Below are 20,801 nucleotides of genomic sequence, written 5' to 3'. Positions count from 1 at the left end.
AAGGTGAAGACAGAGGGGCATCTTTGAGAAGACACGGGTAGAGAAGGATGAGACCCTGAGCTCAGAGGGAAGCATTGCTTAACGACCGCGGCTGGGAGAGTCTGAACCCAGCGGGGCTGTATGTGCGTCCTCTGCTTGCTCAAACGTTGAAAACAGACAATGGCACATTTTAACTCTTGTAGCCTCAGGAGGACTAAGTGCATGCCCTTCTGGAATTGGGTGGGATTTAGTGCAAAGTCTCAGTGTCTGTGCACTTACTACAAATATTAGCTCTGCAAAGCAGAGAATGGAAAATTGTTCCCTCTGGTCAGTTTCCTCTCCGGCAGCCCTGCCGGCTCCCAGCGGGGTGAATTCACAATTGTCTCCAACCTTACAGAATCTGCTTTACCTATCTTTCCCCTGCCTAACTTTGGTTCCCGTACCCCTCCTCATTTTCTCCCAGTGCCGAGGTTCTCACTCCTCTGCATGTTCTCCAAAGTTAAGAGAAATTGAGAAGTTTTCAGCAGGACAAAATCCGGGAAGTGCTGATCTGAACTGAGGGAAAATCTTACTGTGAAAGCCTGCTAGATTCCCATGATTTATCATCACAGAATTGGTTTGGCTTATTTGTTAGTACTAAGTGGCATAAGTGTTTTGTTTCTGCTAGTCTGATTTGGATAAATCAGCCTAGAGTAAAAGGATATTTGAAAGTCCCACTTTTTGAATTTCTTTTTCCAGAATTCATTAGAGTTCATTTTGAGCAACATAGAGGTTTCCTCTTTCTCTAAACAATTTGCCTCTAGTGATTTTGCCTTGGCCAGTTCAATTGGCGGGGTGGGGGGAATTCTTCAAGGAGGTTTTGCCGTGGCTGGTATCGAGGAAACATTAATAAGTTGCTCTTTATCCCTGCCCTATTTCTCAAGCCCTATGAAATATCCATTTCAAATGACTTTCTAATGCCTTGTTATATTTGCCAAGTGATTTATAGGATGGAAAACTATAGTTTGCATGTGTAAGTCCAGAGATGTTTCAGGGCCGGGACAACAGAGAGGAGGGGATTGGCTGCGGCAGCCTAGAGACTGAAGAAATTGAAGCGATCAATCTTCAACTGTCTAAACACAGCACCAAGTGGAGATTCGAGACAATTATCCGAATAATTGGGGGGGAGGGAGGCACTTTCACCTGCATTATCTAGATAAAGGAGTAGCCCAGGAAAATGTCCGTGGCCCTGAAGGCCTTGCCTGAGTTTTCTCCACAATCATGCGAATGCTGGCGATTTTTCTGTCCATTCTCCGAGCGGAGTCGGGGATGCGGCAGGAAGGAGAGTTTGCTGGAAAAGCTTAAAAGGGGTTCCCGCCGCGCCACAGTGGGGAAGGGGGCGTGCGCCGCTGGATGCCCCCGCTGGTCTGATAAAGCCCCGGGGCCCATCTAAGGTCAATAAACCAGGCGGCGTCAAGCTCTGGCGGAGGGTCGGAAAGGACAGGGGCGGGAAGGGAAGAGAGCAGTATTAAGGCTGTCGGCGACATGAAAAGGAACCGAGGACGGATGAGTTCCAAATCCGGGCGCCGGCCTCGGGCGCGCGGGCCTGAGCTCTGGGCGGCGGAGCCGGGCGCGCAGCCCGGGAGAGGGAGCCGGAGCGGGCAGGCTGGGTGGGGTCCCCGCGGGCAGCCCGGCGGGAGTAACGGCAACCTTAAAAGTGTCCCGGGGAGAGCTCAATGGGCCAGGTCCTGGGCGAACAGTCCTAACCCTGCCGAGAGTTTGGAGAAGAGAACGAAAGTCACATTTTTTTAAAGCACGGAGGAAGGGGAATGGAGACAAGCTTCAGGGACCCCTCAAAGAGGCAGAGAATTGTCCCAAAATAAGAAAAGTTAGGAAGAGGAAAACAGTAGTAATAATCAGTGACCAATTTTAATCCCTTTGTAAGGCGCTTAGAAGTTTACAAATTCATGTTACATCGAGGTGTCGCTTCTCCTACTCCTCGCGAAACCAGAAGAAAGAAACATTGAGAGAGGTTACTCTGCCCGAAGTTACATCGCCGGGGCTCCCGCACAGGGGCTCAAACCGGTTGCTAAACAACTCCTCATCAGAGAGCTTCCCTGGAGAGAGCCCCAGTGAGATGGATGCAGCGCGCGCGGAAACTGGGCTGTGGAAGCCTGAAACAACGCTGCTCTCCCATAGGGTGCTTTGGGCCTTTGAACGTCTGAATCTCCGGTCCCTGCGGCTGAGCTGTCAGTGCCAAGCCCGCGTGGCCAGGTGGGGACGAGGTGGTGGTGATGGAGAGGGCTCCTTCAGCAACCGGAGGCTCGGAGGACCCCCGCCAACCGGCGCGACAACGAACCGTAGAACCAGAGGATCCTTGCAAATAAACAATCAGACCTCTTGAGGTCTTTGCCACGTCCCGCCCTCGGCCCACGAGGCCACGGAGCTCCCTCTCATCATTTCTATTGCTGGCAAGGCCAAGGCTGGATTAGTTTGATGACATTTTAACCAATATGGCGCTATGTGGGCCAGGTCACCTCGGACCGGTGTTGCGCCCTCGGTCTTCAGGGTCGCGTCTCCGGCCTCAGGATTCTGGCGGGGCTGAGCGTCCACAGCGCAGGGCTGGTGGGCGAGAAAGCCCAGGCCGCAGGCAGTAGAGTCCGAACTGAGGCCTGGGCCTGGCGCTACTCAGAACACTTCCAGGGTCGCCCTCTACCCTGAGGACCTCTTTGGGGAGTTCAGAACCCGCGGGATGCTGGATGCACGGACGGCCGGAGGTGCCAAGGAGAAGACAGGCAGAGCTTCCGCCCGCCGTCTGCGACCCCCTCACCACGGGCACAGAGGGGACTCTGGACCTGCTCGCGCCAGCGCCGCTGCCCCATGGTCAGGCCAGCGAGGCGCGTAGCGAAGCACGGTCCCCCATGGCGTCTTTCCATTCGCGACCGCCTACGTGAGGTCCCTAAATAGGCCAAGAATCACCGTAGGAGTTTCATCAAAGCGGTTATTCTTACATATACGCACACACCACCGCCGCCCCCCCCCCACCTCCCAGTTAGGCTGTCCTGCACCTCAATATCCCCGTACAGAGAGACACCTAGGGTTACAGCCAACCCCCGACCCCAGTCCATAAGGCGCTGGATCAATCCTTTCTTGGATCGAGTTTCGAGGATTATTGAGGGGCATAGATGGCAACCCGGGGTCGCGGGCTTAGCAGTCACGGAGACTGGATTCGGGGAGTTTCCCTCAGCCCCGTTGGAAGAGTCTTAGTATTTCAGGCATGGTCCCCTGCCGGCGTGGAGGCTGGAGGCAGAGATTTCGCGCAGCTTCTGGAATTGGGACTTGCGGAGCAGCAACAGGATTCGGAGGCCTGGGCCCGCTGAGGTTCTGGGGAAGGACGCTGTCTTTAATCACTTCTCAGCCCGCGCCCCAAACTCGACAATTCCACAGTACGCCTCCTCCTGGTCTTAGAAAAAACCCCTGGCGGACCCTTTCAACACCCTATGTCGCTAAACCCGGGGGCAGTAGCTGCTGTCCCCGCGCAAATGCCCGCAGCAGGGGGCCACTGTCCAGGCGCCGGGTGCGGCCGTCACCAGGGTCGGCGCTGGGCGCGAGCTGGAATGGCTGCCGCTTTTTCTTTAGCTACTGAGACGTGTTGTTACTCCCTCATCCACTCTCCGTTCTCAGGGATTTCTTTATTCGTTTAGTATTGTCCTAACTTGTTTTCTGCTTTCCCTTGTTAATCTTTCTTTCTCTCTCCGTTTCTCGTTCCCCTCTTTCTAATTCAGCTCCAGAGTTTCCTTTTCTTGCTCAATCAAAATCCTTTCCCCTTACTCTGTCCTTTATCTGTGTAACTCGCTCTTCTTTTCTACCTGTGAGCCTTTCTATTTCGCCGCGGTTCTTGGCCGGCTGCAGACCCTGCTGATTTTAGTGACCGGGATGGTCCCAGACACACACCCCACCTTTGAATTCCCTCTGCGTCTAGCTTAGTCTTTTTCCATCCCAACCCAAGACCCGTACCCCTCATAATAGATTCGTTTTTATTAACTCGGATGTACTGCTTGCACGCAGAAGTTACTCGATAAAATGTCTTGTTCAATGAATCAGAAGCCTTCTTGTTGGCGAATTATTTTAATTTCTGAATATTAAACCACATAGTAGCTGTTTTGCTTGCCCTTAAGACATTTCTTAAATTTCCACCTCTAAATAAATAGTGCACTACAAAACCACTTTCCAACAGCTAGGTGGATGTCTGACAAGATTGATTCACTCAAAATCGTGGTGCAGGGTTTTTGTTTTTGATGTTGGGGAAACGTGTGACACTGAGCCAGGTAACTTGGCCTGCTACACCGTTTATTAGGACTTTTCACTAACTCCAAAGATTTAACAGGAAATTGATATGGTATAAATAGATAACTTTTTGTTGTTCACCAGCTAAGATTTTATTTGCTTTCTGTTATATCACAGTAGTTCTATCGTAATAATGATAGAACAATTAGTCTCTCCTTGTAGATAAACAATGATGTTGAGGGTTTTTTATTTGTTTTATGTGGAATTTGTTGTTAGAGCATACGTGAAAATTTTATTTTCCATAACATGCTGATAGTAGATCCTTTTTGCTTTCAGAAAATGACTGGAGACCAAAATAAAATAGCTCATAAGAAAAAAAAAAGTTTATTTCTTTAAGAAACTTAGAGAAAACTTCAAAGAAAATTTTCTTTAAGAAACAAGATCTTTAACAGGTAAAAACTTGACCATGGGGAATTTATAGCGGAGGTCAGAAAGTCAGTTTTGCTTCCTCCTCAACGATTCAAGAACAACAAAAAATTAGGAAAGATGCGACCCTACCAGTCAGTAGCCCCTGTTGGTGCAAAAGCATCTCTCCAGTTAAGGGGGTGGGGTCGGCAAAGTGTTCTAGCTTCTCGAAGGCTAGAATTCAGCGGATGGTCGCTAGCGATCTCATGGGATACCTGCTGCGTTAAATGCTGCGGGAGTGCGGGCAGGATTTAGCGTTTAGGGCAAGTTCGGCGAGGAGGCGCTAGGTGGAAACAGCCCTGGGGCCTCAGCGTCTCTCTGCTCTCTCTGCCCTTAGCCTCCCAGGCTTCGCGCGGGGCTGTCTTAGAAAGCTCTCAGCCTGGTGGCCGCTCGGGTTTGCTCCAGCCGCGATAACGGAGGGGCTCGCTATCTAATCTGGACAGCAGCATGAACAATCCATTAGACCTCGGCATTTATCCGGGGCGGGGGAGGAGGGAGGGACGCGGCCTGGCCTGCCCCACCCGGCCCTGGGAGGCGCGGAGCTGCCCTATTGGCGGCGGGGGGATTAATGAAACAGTTTTCTGTGGACTCAAAGCTCACCACTGGGTAGTATGCTGACTGATGCTGGTAAATTACCATTCTACCCATTCTCAGGGTAAGGACGAATTAGAATCCCTTTGGGCTTGGCGGGGGGGGGGGGGGGGGGCGGGGGAGGGGGGGGGGGTCACGTTTTCTTTTAAGACGTTTAATATATTTTACATTGTCTCATTCAAACCACTCCAATCAAAGGGCGCTGCAAGGTTCCAATTTTCAGCAGTATCCATTGGGACTCGGGACTTAAATCCATGCACCCATTCTTTCATTCATTCATTCAGCAAACATTTACAAAGCTTTACGCCGCGCCAGGCATTGTGCCTTGTACTGACAGGTTAAATTATTTGCCCAAGATGAGGACTACGCTGGCTGGCGACTAGGGCGGGACCCTCAATCAACCGTTCCAGTCCCCTGAGTCCACTTCTTCTCCGTAAGACATACAAATGGAGACGTTGGGAGTTGGAAGGGCTCTAGAGGTTATCTGGTCCAGCCTTCCATTCAATGCAGGAATCCCCTTTCCAGAAGGCCCGCAATGAGGCCCCAGGCTCCACCCTCCTCTTGCTCGGAACGCCCTCCCGCGTGGGTTTCCCGCTGGAAAGCAGCTCCGTGGACTGGAAGGTCTTTCCCTGGGGGAAGAAGTCTCTGGCCTGCGCACCCGTGAGCTCAGCGTGCTAACCCCCTCACGCCACTGCAACCCCAAGGTGCACCACCAACCCAGCTGTGACACCTCCTCTTCAACCTTCCCCTGGGGATGGAGATGCCCAGCTTTGGGACACTAACCCCGTGAAACTTGAAGGCACTGTGGGCCTTAGTCAAGCTGGCCTTCCTCTCTTGCCGCTTGCCTCAGGGATATTTGCTGCCAGGTCAAAGAAAGCGCTACAAGCGTCACCAAACGCTCTCCAGAGCCTGGATTCGAGTCCCAAGGCAAATGCCTACAGACTGGGTGACCTCCAGCAAGTTATTTCACTTCTATTTCTGGCATATTCCAGGAATAAGATGTATGAATGTGCCTTTCAATAGTTGAGGATGTCACCCTTTGCAAAGATAAAATTTCCCCTCAGAAACAATCTGAAATTATTCTCATTTGCCAGTTAAAAGCTGAAAAGCTACAAAAGGCAACTTGTGGACAACAAGCTCATCGCGGAGAACGTTCTGGAAACTTTTGATCTGATGAAGAACCGAGTGTACGTTGTCCCTAGGTCAGTGTAAGAGTTTACACTCTAGTGTTAGAATAATGTAGTTTGAATCCCATCTCTACTACTTACTGGCTGTTTTATCTCACGCAAATTACTTAACCTGTCTGTGCTTCGTTTCTTATGTTTTGAAATCCTCACAAACCTTAGAGGGCAGACAGGACCTCTCCCGGTCCCTGAGATAATCTCCTTAGTGTGGTTCCTTTGGCAGGGCATCAATGTCCCCCTTGGTTTTGTTTGGCTTTGTTTCTTAATCTGTGGCTTCAAAATGCTTCAGAAATTAAATGTGTCTAATAATAAGTGGAAATTTACCTGACAAATTGATAAATGTATTTTCAAATCATCTTACCCAAAATTGAGTGCTTCTGATGGTAGTGGGAATACTGGATGCCAGCTTTCTGGAAGGCAATTTGGCAATATGTATCCAAAAGCCTACCAGTGTTTATCTTCTTTGACCCGCTTTTTCCTGTAACGAAATTTACCCTAAGGAAATAATCAGAGATTTACAAGATGCTTTACTTACCAAAATTTATGTGGACTTGACAAGGACACATCAAATATTTATTTATTGTAGTGAAAAATAGGAAATAAACTCTGAACAGTAAGAGTTTACTTACATAAGCTATGCAAAATCCACAACATAGCCATCGAAACATTTTCTATAAATATTTAATAATATGGAAATGTCTTATAACATATTTTAAACATGTTAAATAGATTTATTTAAACTATACAATATATGTTATTTAAATATATTAAAGTAGATTGCAAAACACTCCATGCAGTGTGAAACTGGGGGAGAGAGAGAGAGGAGAGAACACTCATGGTCTCAAGGGTGCTCTCTGGGTGGTGTGGTTAAGGATAGATTTTGTCTTCCTTGTTATAGCTTTCTGTATCTTCCAAATGAACTACAATGAGTTCTTGTTTCTCTGAAAGTAGAAAAAGAAATATCTTGAGAAGGGTGGGGAGGATTGATCAGATCCAGGATAGGTTTCACTTCCTAAGAGTTCATGACTATTGTACTTATGACAAATGCTTATCTGTTTTAGAGAATTCAGCTTTCAAGTCCCCAAAACTCAATGGACTCAAACTCAAAGAACAGTTCTGAACTCTTGATTCCTGGCTGGAGACATTTATAATCGGCGGGAGTGATTTTTCCACAACCAGGCTACCCCTCCCCCATTAGAAACTGTTTTCATAGCCACCCAGATTGTCCCAGAATTTCGCTTGTAACCTTGAGTGTTTCTGAAATTGAAAACAATAGTCTAAATTCTTGTAACTTTTTCTCTTCTCAAAACTCCCTTTGCTGGCAGAAGGATGTGGTGGAATGTAAGGCCAGGTGCTAGCCCAGCTGCAGATAGAAGCTGATTATTCCCAGCCTAGGAGAAGAGGAGGGCACTTGGGCAGGGGAGGGAAGACAGATTTTCAGTGGCGGCCAAAAAGCTGGAGAGGGTGTTCAGAAGGGAGGACCTCTGTGAAAGCAAGAAAGTTAACCACTAAGAATGCACCTGAAGACCTAATGGACTACAACACAAATACTAATGAATGTCACTGCCACTTTTGAAACTGAAATTGTTGTAATTTGTAAAGGAATAATAAGTAGCAGTTTATAAAGATGAAGGCTGCCTTTATAAGAGTGTGGGGTGGGGTTGGAGGGAGAGTGGTAACAAAAAGAAACAGAAAAAAAATCCCACTGTAAACTCCGGGAACTTCAAAAGATCTCATAGTGAGATTCTTAATTTAATGTAACACATTCTGGTCAACGAAAGATAAAAGTAATATTGAGCTAAAGCCCAGTTCATCGTTGTTAACTAGTAAATAAAAAACTGTAGTCTGAATTTTCCTCAAGAAAAAGGAGGAAGATTGGCAACAGATGCTAGCTCAGTGCCAATCTTCCTCATCAAAAAAAAAAAGTAAGGGTTTGTACATCAAAAAAACCCCTGTAGTCTGAGTGCACTAAGGATATGGACTTGAAATAGCATTCCTATCCTCTTTGTCTAAGCTCTATACTTCTTTTCTTCTTACTTTGAGGTCAGCCTTCGGTTTTTTGTTGTTTAGTTGGTCGATTGGTTGTTGCTAAAGGTGTATGAATAGAATTTGGGCAGAACTGCAGAACTTCAGTTTTTTCTAGACTGGAGTCAGTTCATCTCCACCCTTCTCCATCTGCAAGGCAAACAGGGCACCATATTTATCTTCACACCACATTTGCCAGCCCCCTGCAATGTATAGGCATGGTGATAGGTACTGTCTTGAAGAATGATTATCACAAGGGCACGTTCCAGACACCCACTGGGTTTTTTGCTGACTAGATTCTCTACAGCAAAGATTCTCAGCAAAAACTAGTTTCTCTGCATATGTCTCTGAAGGGAATAACTCAAAGCCTTGGGTAGACCCTATGTACCCTTGACATGGCCAGGATGCAGCCCAAAGCAAGAGATCTGAGAAGTGAGGAGAACCAGGGCTGGGAAGGGTGCATAGTTCCAATGCCTTCAAAAAACGCTTTATTTTCTACTAGGTAGGAGTTCCTAGGTCTGTGGGCAAGCAAGGTGCTGACTGGTTTTCTTATCACCATGCCATTTAGCATTCCCAGAAATGTCTCATCAGGGACAGGTTTTTCTTGACCACCTTAGACCCCAGAGAAGTATCCAAAGTGCTCAGTCTTTATATAGTTTTTAAATAATTTCCACATGCAATCAAAATAGAAGGAGAGAAATCAATCCTTTCCTTGGCCCTGCTACAAACTAGTTAAGCAAACAGTACCTCAATTGATCCCCTCATCTGTAAATTGGGGACAATGAATAACATTTATCAAAGTGCTTTCACATATATATCACATTGATCCTCACATCTCATTGCCCTCTGGGGTAATCAGTGTGGGTATTATTAGAGTATTATGCCCATTTTATAGATGAGGAAACTGGGACTCAAAGATGCTGTATTGCCAAAGATTACACCACTAGTAAGTAACAGAATAAAACTCAAAATGCCCTGCTCTGACTACCAGGTGTTGACTCCCCCACCCTCAGGGCTATGCCGAGGACTCAGGAGATAGCCCATATGAACTGATTTGTAATCGCTCTAATAGGTCTTATTAAGATCCCTTAATTTACTCATCTGAAAATCATGGAATCAAGGAATGACAGAGCTGTAAGTCTCTTAAAGCTGATCTAGGCCCCCCCCCCTTTCATTTTGCAGGTGAGGCCCAGGGAGGTTAAGTGATTTGCCAAAGGTCACCCCATGAGTTAGTGGAAAATGACCAATGTCATTTTAAAAAATTAGTTAAAACAACTGCCTACCAAGCCCATTTTTATGGCTTATTTTAAGCAGGTTAATAAGTATACCAGGCACAGCTTTAAACCCAACTGAGCAAATGCTGACACTAGTTTACAGATTCGGCAGATAAGTAGCAATAAGGAATTATTCATCTCTCATTTATCATCCAGCCGCTGCAAGATGCAAGTTACAAAGTGAAGCAAATAGCAGTTTAAGAGCCCCCCCACATGTGAGATCAAAATGGTACAAATGGAGTGGTTTACGAAGCCACACATTCACAATGCAGCTGTGCCTGAGCTCTCCTGAAACGTGAGCAAGTAAATAAGTGTGGGGAAATTATCTGCATTTCACAAATAGGCACATCTCTTGTTCATATTTATGCAATGATTAATTCATTCTTTTGAGTATAAAATGAGCACCTACTGTGTGCAGGGTGCCATGAGGGATACAGAGAATTATTAAATACTATTCCATCCATCCAGGACCTTTTAAACTTAATGAAGTGACAAAATAAAGCACACACTCACACACACGCACAAACACACACTCTTGAACCTGGCAGAGTCAGCGGGTGTAAAGGGCATGTGTGTGTGGGAACAGGAGGAAAGGAGAGACTGCGTGGCTGCTGGGGTAGCCACAACAAGGAGCACACTGAGGAGGTGGCCTTGCCACAAACTTGTCCCCAACAACATTTCTTTATCATGAGAACAGGGTTGGGAAACGTCACAGGCAGAAAAAAAAAACGACACAGCGAATTGATGGCCCCAATTAAGAACCGAATCTTAAAATCCTGTTTCCTCCATTTAACTCGATGTTAAATACAAACAAACTGGTGGAGAGATGGAAGGCGACTGATAGGGTGCCAACAGTGGTGACGATATTTGTCCCATATGCTGAAAATAAATAAAATTAACAGATGACTTGCTTATTTGGGAGATGAGCTCTAATGAATTCTCACGTGTTATTCAGAAGGGCTGCTTTCTTTTATTACTATTATTTTTAATTCCAGTTTGGCAATGGTGAACCTGAGGCCCAAAGTTCGGTGTCAGTCACAGAGCAGTCACCAATCCATAAGTGACTTTGCTCTCAGCTGCCCAGACAAAAGAAGCCGTGAGGCTCCTCCTGGAGCCCTACGTTCATAAAATTGAAGCATTTTCCAGTGAAAAGAGAACTTGAAAGATGTTTACTCAAAATCCTTTCCTGTGTAGATGGGTAAATGAAGGCTCAGAGAGTTCGTGTGACAGGGCGTGATCACTTAGTTTATGTGAAATTATGAGTGAATGTGTGTACTACCGATAACTACACAGGATGGCAGGCATAAACTGGGACCTCGGATCACCCTATGAAACAAGGAGAGTCAGAACAAGACCAAGTCCGGAACCCTGCCCACTATGCTGCTCCCCCACTTCGCTGCCTTATTTCCTTTACTTGGAAGGCTGGGATGTTTACGAGTCCACTGGATAGCTGGAAGTCATTCAGTCTACAAGTGTATTGTGTATCGAATGCCCTTTAGCTTGGTCTATCCTCACACTAAGAGGGGCATGGAATGACTATAGTTTTGAACATCTATGGTTCCTTAAGACCCTTCACCACATCCTCCTGCCCCCACCTGCCCCCAATCCAGGGCTGAGCCAGGGTCACTGTTTGCACCTTCCTGCAAAGGGTAGGGGGGGAGCAGTGCTAACCAGGTTCCCAGACTACCCCAGGGCTCCAGGCTGCCTTATCGCTAATCTTCTTACCCTAGTGATTGCATCAGGGTGAGGAAAGCTTGGCCTTGGGATTCAGATTTATAGAGGGGAGAGATCAGTTCCTACACCAGCATGTTGAAATGGAAGAGCAAGGTAAGACCAGGCTCCCAGCTTACCTACTCCTGGCGCTGCCATTAAATAGTTATGTGACTCTGGATAAGTCTGTAGCCCTTCCTGGGTCCTAACTGCCTCCTCTACTAAATGAGTGGATTGGATCAGAATCCTTGAGGTCTCTTGCAACTCCTGTGCTCCACGTCAGTGTTAGCATCAGAGAAATGCTGTCCTGTGACCGATAAGTGGGCTGAAGGTATCTGGGGCCATGGTCATCCCACCAATGGGTGCACTGGGGCTAAGGTGCTGGTGAGGCGTCACGTGGCATCTTCCGCATGTGAGCTTCTCTGTGTTTGCCTACCACAGAAGGGACCATGGCACGTGTCTCAGCCACCTCTCTATACTACATCTTCAGGCATAAAAGACAGAAACTTACACTGTGTAAGGACAAGTTGGAAATTCGAGTTTTCTGAATTCAGTTCTACAAACTTTTAAAAACATCTATTACACGTTAGAAACTATGGAAAATACAGAGATATCACACATGGGATTTCTGCCCTCAAGAAGACTGAAATTTGGGAGAGAGGGGTATGTAGACAGGTAGACATGTGGATAGATTAAACTGAAATACAATATGTTAAAGGCTTTGGAAACAGAGGGGGAAAGGGATTGATTCTGGGAATGGAAGTTTAAAAAAAATTTTAAGGAGGATATGTGAGAAGAAAGCTTTTTCCATTTTATGTCCCTCACAGTATCTATGCTTTGCTCATAGTGGCAGTATTTGGGTTCAAGAATCAACCTACTTGCTTGTAAATCTTGCCTCAGCCACCTATGAAGCTGGGCAAGTTACTTAATAGCTTTGTGCCTCAGTTACTTCATCTGTAAAATGGGGGGAATAGAGTAATTGTGTATACAAATGAGATAATTAATCCATGCAACATACTTGGCTCCGAGCCTGGCATATAGTAAGTGCCCAGGGTTAGCTGTTACTTGATAAACGTTTGCCTAGGAAATAGGTTGAAGTTTTCATCTGCAGTCTAAGCCTTTTATCATACACATTCAGATGGGCCTCACATTTTGCGTTCCTCGCTGAGCACACTCATCTGCAGCGAAGCCTGGGTTCAGACTTAGAGGCCTGGTGTTCCCACCCTTTCACGGGGCAGGACCAAGAAGGAGCCCCGTGATATATAGAACCGTTTGAGGCACAGAATGGCACAATTTGGTGATATCCATCTGGGGAGCCTTAAAGTCACAAAATGTTGATGCAAGAAGGGGTCCAGTCTCTTCATCTTACAGACAGGAAACCAAAGCTTAGAGAAGTTGTGATTTGCCTTTGGGGGCAGTCAGGATTAGAACTCGAGACTCCTGACTTCCAGATCAGTGAGCTTCCACCGCACACCTGCTGCCTAGACCCTGCGGTCCCTAGCCTCAGCTGCGTCCTGCAGTGAGTCTCTTGGATGGCAGCAACCTGGGCTCCCTCCCTCCACTCTCTCCACTGTGCCTCAGAGAAAAAGACTTCCTGTTTTCCAGTTCTTGGGTCACATCTAATGTAGAATTAGGGCCCTTGACCTCTCAGGGCTAGCCCTTGACTCAAGGTGTGGAAAAACCTGAGCCCCTTAGGGCTCCGTGTTGTCTCAGTGTTGACTTACTCCTTGAATTCTCATTAACTGAAAGTGCTTTGTAGGTAATATGCTCGTGATCCTCACATTAGTGTCACCAACAGAGAAGGCAGCCTTGGGGTTTCTCACCAGAAAGGCAGAGGGACTAAGGAAACTGCCCTTGTTCCGCAGTCTGTCAGGCGCTCAGATCCCTGCCCGGCAGCCTTTCCTCGCGTTCTGAAAGGGTGATGGGCAGAAAAACGACGCAAAAGCAAGATGGAGGAAGGTGGGGCACCGGGAGAAACTGAGCGAGAGGCTGAGCTGAACTAAATTTTCAAGCAGCGCAAGTGAAGTGTTTGGCTATTATAAAAGAATATCTGCTCAATTAGAAAATCAGAAACATATAAAAATGGGGGTGGGGGAACTACCACGCTGGTACCTTACCGTCTTTCCATGTAAGTGTATTTACTTTTATCTACCCATCTTCTTATCTATCACTATATAAGAATTCTAATAAATTCAAAGGGAACGGTCACCGGCGTCCTGATCTTTCTCCTCTCACCTACGGCGTGTTGAAACTGACTCTCCTCCCTCTAAACTGGGTTGCATTTGATCCTTCTGCCCGCGGAGTCCCGCCTCGAAGGGCGCGGCCCCTTCACTTGGCGGGGTCTCCCCTCTCGTGGGGAGCGCCTCGGGCCCTGCACGCACCCCCCGCGCCCCCCCCCCCACGGCCACCCGGGTGAAGCGGAGGGCCAGGCCGAGCTGGAGGGGGCCTCCGCAGGGAAGGTGCCGGCGCCCGGAGGAGGCCGCGGCCGAGGCCCCGAGGGAAGGGGCGCAGGCGCGCGGGGGCGGGAAGCGGGGAGGAAGCGGGACCGCGCAGCGGGCGCCAGGCCCGGGAGGCGCTTCCGCGCCCGCCGCCCCCTCCGCGGAGCCGGGCCGGGCGCGCCGGAGGGGCGGGGGCGGCCGGCCGGGGGCTGACCCCGAGCGCCGCCGAGTCTGCGCCCGCCCGCCGCCCCGCGCTCGCCTCCTGCCGCCTCGGGTTACGCGGCGGCCGTCAGCGCGCACCTCATCAATAAGGGCTGACAGGCCGCCGGCTCCGCGGCCATCCATCACGCCGCCGGCGCGGGCCTGGCGCGGGGCACCCCGCGCGGGAGCCGGCCGCCCCCTCCGCGGAGCGGGACCCTTGTTCCCTGGGGAGCCGGGCCGACTTCAGGGAAGCCCGGAACGTACCCGCGTGGCTCGGAGGCAGCATTTTTCTATCAATCAACAAATATTTGACTTTATTCCACCTCTTAATCCTAGTGTCTTTTAAGCGTGTGTTCACTGGTTTTTAAAGAGCTGTGAGGGAGCTTAGATGTGATCTTACACAACCCGTACGTTTCGCAGATGAGGAAACTGAGCGACAGAGTGGGGGGCTGGGCATGCCTGAGGTCACACAGCTGGGTGGTGATGGAAACTGAGTGCCCACATCGCTGACCTCCGACTCCCAGCCCTTGCGCTGGGCCACACTGGCACTCTGCGGCACCCATGACTGATATGCGTGTTTGGCATCAAATGTGTGAAATGGGCGAAGCCGTGCATGTTGTAGGTTCTGGGTGTGACTGTCAATGCGTGAACTTTGCAAGGTCCACACAATTCCCGCTCCCAAATCAGGCCACCGCCTCCGTGGATGTTTGAGTGTGCACTGAGATCCCGACAAAGGGCAGTAAATGAGGCAAAAGTATGGGGGGCAGGGACACCTACACATAAAAATAATACAGTTCTTTGAATTCATTTCCTTCCTCCTCCCACCTACCCTTTTCCCCCAGGGAGTTAACACTGTGCCTCTTCATGCACTTATCTGTAGCCGCACTTTCTCCTGTTGCCTGTTTGCAGGACTCTCCTCACCCATCTGAACAGTTTGAAGGTAGAGACTTGTGTTCATCTCTAGAGCTCCAAAGTTTCATGGTGCCTGGCACCTAGTAAGCGTTCAATAAATGTTTGCTATACGAATTGCAGCGCTTGTAAGGGAATTCAAGTGATTCAAGTTCAGAGGACATTGAGGCTGAAAGAACTCTCAGATCTTGGTGTCCAATCTCATTTCATAAGAGGGAGACAGTGGCCCACAATGCTGCCCCTGATTGGCCTCCCAGGGGGTCAGTTAGATCCCAGGTTAGATCCATCGTGGCCCCCAGGATTCCCTTCCTTTTTTTTCCCAGGATGTTGCCTGCCACCTTGCTCTCCTAGTTGTGGATTCCTGCATCCTCTTCACTTCTTTCGTTTCTTTCCCACCTTTTGGTTCTTCCACTCCTTAATTAGCAACCTCTCCAAGGATGGGGATGAGAGGAACAGGAAAATCGACAAAGCCAAACTGTTTGCTTTGTTTCTAGCGGGAAAGGCAATATTTTGTGGGGTTTTGTTAGTGTTGGTATTATTGTTGTTTTAATTCAAGTGAAAAGGATGAGATTAAAGCCAGTGACCAATGGGTGTGTGTTAACCTTAACATTCATTTTTCCTCCATTACCAGGGTGCTTTGACTGGAGTTAAAAACAATGATATTATCAACAACTCCGGGAAGGGGTAGAAACACACACACACCACTTTTATGGAGAAGGAAAGGTAGCAAAGCCGTCCTATGGCCCAGGAAGTCAGCGGCTTTCAGGCTCCCCTGAGATGTCCACTAGACTATGATTTCTGTAAATACAGATGCAAAGTGTAGCTTTATCTGGCACAGGGCACACTTTCTTCCAGTTCCCATCTGCCCACATGGTAGCCCATCCATGGGCACATCATGAACACAGCTGAGTGTAATGAAAACTGATGTAAGAATCAGAGTCAAAACAACTTATCCTGCAGAACTGTTGTGAGGGTTGAAAATGATCAGGTACAGGAAAGGCCATGTTTCACCAAAGGCTTTTCCCCTTTGCCCATTTGGAAATACAGTCCTGCTCTCAGGGGCAAACTCCTTCCTTCAAGGCCAGGCCTTGGCTTAGTCTTGCCTCACAGGATTGGCTAGACAAAGCTCAGACCCCCTGACTGACTGGGTTCTGGCCAACCAGGTCTCTGGCCTCTCCATTCTCCACCAGCAGGTTGCCTGGGGAGTGGCAGTGTTGTTGGAAGTGACTTAGCAATTTTCTAGCTTCTGCTACCTGGCTCCAGGACTCTCAGGATGAGACAACAGAATAACCCTTGCTCAGATGTCACCCTCCCTGCAGCTCACCGTGAAACATGAGTGCATATGTGTCAAACATGTGCACAATGGGCACTGGAGCTGTGTCCAGGGTAGATGGCTGTGGCATTTCCTACGGACCATGCAGAAGGATGAGCAGGAGAGAGGACCAACCATGGAAACCAGATCCTTTTAAAAGAGATGCAGGGCTTTCCTTCATATATAAATCACTCTTCTGAAGTGTTTTAGGTGGGAGTCAAACATGTACCAGGAAGTGGAATTTCACTAAAAACTGGGGACGTGTGTAGAGAGAACAGGGGCTGAAGAATCTCATCTTACCCCAGCAATACTCTTTTTCCCCTGCTTTTTAAAAAGTCTGATTTATTGAGGTGAAATTTACATACAATAAATTCACCCTTTTTAGTGTACGGTTCTATGAGTTTTCACAAACACACAAATGGGGTACCCAGCACCACAATGAAGCGACAGAACAGTTCCAACACTCCCCCACGTGTCCTCCTCCCCCTTTGCAGTTACCTCTCTCCCAAACCCCTGCCCCTGGCAACCGCTGATCTGTTTTCTGTCCCTGGGGTTTTGCTTTTGTAAGAATGTCATATGAATGGATTCATTTAGTCTTTGGAGTCTGGCCTCCTTCATGCAGCCCTGGTGCGTTGGAGATTCATTCATGTTGTGGGGTGTGTTTGCAGTTCATTCTTTTTTGTTGCTGAGTAGTATTCTGCTGTACAGATGTAGCTCTGTTCATCTGTTCTCTGGTTGAGGATCATTTGTGTGGTTTCCAGTTTGGAGTGATTATGAATAAAACTGTAGGTTTTGGAAGATACCAGCAATTCTCTTTCATAGATTAAAACACAACTTACATTTAGTTTTTCTTATCCTGAGGCATATATCAAATAATATATCTGCTGAGCAGCCTTGTTCAAAGAGTTTGGGGTGAGGATGTCACTGTTCCTGACAAAATATGGAGGGGGTGTGTGTGTGGAGAGAGAGAGAGAGAGGATGAAAACTCAGGGCTTTCAAAGTGGAGTAAAGACAAATTTCTCACAGAGACTGCGAAATTGATCACTGTTTACTGCTGAGGCTGTGTCTTATACCATATGCTCTGAGCCCTCCGCCTCATCCCTACCCTACCCCCGACCAGTGGCATGTGGGCTACTGGAACTGGGCATCTCCAGAGACTTGGGGTGGGGGGATTCTTCCCCTCACAGGGAAAGGACCCAGCCCCTGTGAGGAGGTGGTATGAGATGGGGGAGGGAGGATGGGATAAAGTTAGCAGAGACTCCTGGGGTGAGCTCTGCACCTCCATAATTGAAATCCTGCCAGCTCCCCTTTATCTAGGTGCTGATTATTCCATTTCACTGAGACCCTTTGCTTCTAGGTTTTTCTCCCTTTAGTTCCTTGCCCTTTGTCAATTTGCTGTTTATTAGCACCTCTGCTGAAAAGCGCCTGGGGCTGCGGAAGAAAGCAAACCAGCTAACCGTAAAAGTAGAGCACGCTTGTCTTTCAATCAAACACACAGATACACGGTGAATGCGGGGGAAAGTTGAAACCAGCCAAAAGAAATGGATTGCCAAGGATCTTCCAGTCTTCTTCACTCAGGTGGGAATACAGTAAATAGCTTTTTGACAGAAATAGGTAGGTCTAGCTACTGGAAGCTCCATGCCGCCCCTTTCCTCCTGCTGTTGCCAGAAACGTTATTCCCAAACAATTAATAAATACCTCCGGGCAACAATGGGTGTTAGAGAGAGAGCAGCTCGCTCTCTGTGGGCACCTGCTGCACCTGGGGTGTTGGCGTGTGAAGCGACGTTCGTGTCCATCACAGGGAAGCCCAGGTCCGTCGGGAGTGGATCTTCACGAGCGTGAAGGATCGCAAGGCCTCCAGCGCTGGCACCCCCGCCCCCCGCCCCCCGCCCCCGCCAGCCGCTGTTTTCGCACTTGGGCTTCGCGCTTCCTTGACACTTTCCTGTCTCTCGCTCCGCCGCGCCAGGTCGCGGCGCCTGCCTGGGCGTCTTCTCCAACTCCGGGTCACCTCGGGCTCTGTGGCCAGGGGAAGGGTGCCGGGCCAGCGGGGGAGGGGGCGGCCTGTGCGGAAACGGCCCGACCTGGCGCTGGGAACACCATGTCTCTGGTGGCCCCACAAGTCCCCCGATATGCGCGTTGGGGCATGGCGACTGGCAGCGCTCCAGCCGCTGGTGTCCCCATCACCACCACTGCCCTCCCCAGGAGCGGGGCGGGGGTCGGAGGGAGCCCTAGACTCCGGATTGACCTCGTCGCTGTCTGGTCCCCTCTCCCCCATCCAGTCCCGGCCCTTTCGTTCCCATTTCTCTCCCTTGCTTTCTCCTTTCTCTAGGGGTCTCAATCTGTATTTCTGTCGCCAGGTCTCTTGACTCCTGTGTCGCCCTCTTTCTCTGGGTCTGTTTCTCTTTCCTGTCTTCACTCCTCTCTCGTTTCCTCTCTGCTCTCTCTGCCTGTCCATTCCCTGCTCTGTTTTTTCCATAATACTTCACCATGTAACACTCCCTATATTTGACTTATTTATTGCACATCTTCTTCTTATAGAAAGTAAGCTCCCAGAGACAGAATTTTTCAGTATTTTGTTTCATGCTGAGTCCCAGCACCCCGAAATATCCTCGCACAGAGAAGGTGCTCATTAAATGTGGAATGAATAAGTGAATGAAAGAATGAATGAATCTCATGAATCTCGTCCCTCTCCGGCTTCCTCAGGCCCTCTCACTCACCATTGCCCGTCTTTTCTCTGTCCTCTGTATCTCACCTGTTTCTCTTGTTACTGTCTCTCTCCATCCCCTCTCATTTCTTCTCCATCCTAGTGTCTGACTGTGTCCCTCCGTCTTTCCAGGATTTATGGATATGGGCCTTGCATGCCATGGGAGATGGGCACCTGGGTCCTTTGTCAGGAGGAGGCCAGTCGCTGTAGCCTCAGCGCCTAACTGAGTTTCCCTACCTGAACTCCACTCCCCAAATCCTGACAATGCACCCAGAAATCCCTTCTTCCTGCAGACCCCAGGGACTCTGAGGGTCCCTTAGGGGCAGATTAGATTTGGGCAGGAGCTTTGTCGGCTCCCTGGTGACCCAGACTGCGCCACTCTCTGTGTCTGACTTGCATCCTATTGTGAGAAATGGTGGCGACTTTGGACACTGACTGTGTGCCAGTGTTCCATTCTCCAACTCCCAGCAACTCTGAGAGATGCTGTTAGCAATCCCTCTTGTAATTTTAGTCATTCAACAAACACTAATTGGGCATCTACCATGTGCCAGCTGTGGTCCCTACCCTCCTAGAGCTTACCCTCTGGGGTGTGTGTGGGGAGGGGGCGTGTGTAACCAACCACAGACAAATGGACTTATAACTCCGGGAACATAAAGCCCATGAATAAAGCAAATTAATATTTTATATATCCCCCAAATATTTATCATTCTCTTGCTCTGCTCTGGGTACCGCCAGGGCTGCAACTTTAAAAGTCCCTGACAGGGGAGGAGGGAGAGAGGACCCACAACTGAAAGAGTTGGGGCCCACCCAGAGGTGACAGCTTCAAGAGAAGCGTCCTGGGGGACAGTTCAGAGTCTGCAGGCCCGGAGCCGGTGTGGCACAGTCTGGGCAGTGGGTGCTGGAAGCTCCCGCTTGCTGCTATTTTCTTGAGGTCCTTGGATGAGGAAGGGGACAGGGATCCAGGCTAGGACGGGGAAGAGGGGCAGCACAGCGGCGTCAGGGTGGCCGCAGCAGCCGGCGCTGGGCGCTCGCCGACCCGCTGGCGGCAGTGCCCGGACTTGCGGGCGCCGGGCCGGGTTTCAGTTCTGGCTCGGCCTCCCCGGGACCTGTGGAGCGCCCTCCCGGTTCTGCAAGCTTCTGGCATCCTTCCCGAACTTAATGAAAGTGTGCAGACTCCTTTTCACTTTTCTTTCCCTTCCCACGGGGTCTTACAGGATGGGACGCGAACTGTTTTATTTTAAATTGATTTTAATTTTTAAATGTCAGGCGTACTCATTAAAGGGAATTTAGAAATATCTGAAAAGCAAAACGAGAGTTTAAAAAAGTGTTTCATTATAGAAACTCGATATTAAATAGAATGGAAAAAAGAACTAAGTCTCAGGAATCTAGATACGAGACCTGTTGCCGAGCGCAACACCGAGCGTCTTCACCTCTCTGGGTCTCCGGTGCTCCCCTTTGTATGAGGGCGGTAACGTCTTCTCTCCCTCCCTCGAGAGCGGCGATGTTGTTGTTTCCTCGAGAAAAAATGGAATTCGAGGGTGTTCTGTAATCTGGAAATGACCATAAAATATGAGGGAGTCTGCCAAAAACTGTGGTGCCTGGGGCCGGAAGCACCAGCGAGAGCTTGCAGAGGTCTGTGAGCGAGAGAGTGGTTTTGCTTTGCAACACCGAACAGTTTTTAAAAGCAATTCAATCAAAAAGCGTTGCTGCCTTCTCTCCGAAGACGTGCCAGCAGGAGGCTGG

The 20,801-nt window shown here is 48.9% G+C and overlaps 1 protein-coding gene across 7 annotated transcripts in view; it reads left to right on the top strand.

Annotated features, from left to right (window-relative positions):
* The window catches only part of GATA4 (GATA binding protein 4), an 80,717-nt gene that overhangs the window by 1,154 nt on the left and 58,762 nt on the right, over positions 1-20,801 (top strand). The gene's annotated exons all lie outside the window — the stretch shown is intronic.

Source organism: Equus asinus, chromosome 3 (assembly GCF_041296235.1).
Source record: "Equus asinus isolate D_3611 breed Donkey chromosome 3, EquAss-T2T_v2, whole genome shotgun sequence".
NCBI classification, from domain to species: domain Eukaryota; kingdom Metazoa; phylum Chordata; class Mammalia; order Perissodactyla; family Equidae; genus Equus; species Equus asinus.
This window is presented reverse-complemented; position numbering and strand designations above follow the sequence as displayed.